Source organism: Dendrobates tinctorius, unplaced genomic scaffold (genome assembly GCF_039654945.1).
Source record: "Dendrobates tinctorius isolate UK_male_01 unplaced genomic scaffold, ASM3965494v1 ptg000092l, whole genome shotgun sequence".
Classification (NCBI taxonomy): Eukaryota; Metazoa; Chordata; class Amphibia; order Anura; family Dendrobatidae; genus Dendrobates; species Dendrobates tinctorius.
Window position 1 is genome coordinate 895155 of NW_027361760.1, and position 1553 is coordinate 896707.

The 1553-nt window shown below is 45.3% G+C and overlaps 1 long non-coding RNA gene across 1 annotated transcript; it reads right to left on the bottom strand.

The window, feature by feature from the left end:
* Nucleotides 1–634: 634 nt before the first annotated feature.
* On the bottom strand, nt 635–1062 carry LOC141098488 (uncharacterized). Its single transcript, XR_012234264.1, has 3 exons — nt 967–1062; nt 811–882; nt 635–689 (listed from the first exon to the last, which is right to left on the bottom strand). It is a non-coding gene; the product is annotated as an uncharacterized lncRNA (long non-coding RNA).
* Nucleotides 1063–1553: the final 491 nt, after the last annotated feature.

Consider the following 1553-nt stretch of genomic DNA (forward strand, 5'->3'; position numbering starts at 1 on the left):
GAGAAAAAAAGTATATTAATATCTTTATATTTCAGTAAGCATTGCTGAAAAAAAACTACAGAAATGGTGTGTGGAATATTTACCTTCTGCTCACCATCGTCGACCAGAGGAATGCCAGGGCTCTGTAATTTTTGTACTGGGTGCTCCGGCGTCCTCCTGATCCACTCGGGGCCTGCATCTCCTTGTTGAAGTCCCTCTTGAAGCGATCCCTGAGCGACCGCCACCGTGTGATAACCCTCTCACCTGTGAAGGAAAAAAACAAAGTGGTTAGTATTCAACACTTCACATGCTGTAAATCAAGTTACTGAAATTGGAATACTTACACACAAAATCCCTGGCCCTCACATCGAGCTCCTCCCAGTTGTCTACTACCTCCGAACACACCTCATCCCAGAGCCGTCGGGTGGTCGGTTGGTCGGCGTGGTATCGGCTTGCCATGTTCCACAGCGGCTCCCGTGATTGCACTGCCTGGATGAGGTCGTCCGTCTCTATTATGAGACCCTCCTCAAACAGTCTCTGGGGAGCACGCTTTGAAACCTGTGAAGAAAAAAAAATTCAATTTAAACACATGAGGTTCATTAATCAATTAGCTAAGGGTTACTTACCGTTCGCCGAGCACCAGAGCCAGCACCTCGACGATGCTGGGATGTCCTGGGAGTCGCTCTTGTGCGGGCACCAGATTGTGAAGACTGTCAAAAATAAAATAAGATAAATTTGGGTTGGATGGATGCGTAGTTATTGTGTGTGCTGTGATGAATGTTTGTGTTGGGTGTAGCATTATGTATGTATGTATGTATGTGCTAAACTTACACTCTGCGCGCCCCCTCCTTGCGTCTCTCCACCCTGCATGTCTCCTCCTGGAAGCTCCTCAGATTCAGGTTCCTGTGAATACATAATAAATGTATATATTGCAAAAAAAAAAAAAAACCCTGTAAAATAATAGTTAAATAAAAACATTTATCTAACCTCAGTTGGCTGTTGCTGTGAGGGGGAGCTCCCAGAAGAAGACATTTCTCAAACTGCTGCGGCCTAGCTGGCGGATTTCTTCTGCTGCTGCTGTGTTCTTCCAGGAGGTGCTGCGGCTTCCTGAATGGATCTGCAAGTATAAAAGACACTTGTAAAGCTACTATACAAAGGACATCAAAGCTTTCAGATCAATATACTTACAGGAAAATAGAAGTGCTTTGCTACCTGCAGCGGCCTAGCTGGCGGATTTCTTCTGCTGCTGCTGTGTTCTTTCAGGAGGTGCTGCGGCTTCCTGAACGGATCTGCAAGTATAAAAGACACTTGTAAAGCTACTATACAAAGGACATCAAAGCTTTCAGGTCAATATACTTACAGGAAAATAGAAGTGCTTTGCTAACTGCTGCGGCCTAGCTGGCGGATTTCTTCTGCTGCTGCTGTGTTCTTCCAGGAGGTGCTGCGGCTTCCTGAACGGATCTGCAAGTATAAAAGACACTTGTAAAGCTACTATACAAAGGATATCAAAGCTTTCAGGTCAATATACTTACAGGAAAATAGAAGTGCTTTGCAAACTGCTGTGGCCAAGCTGG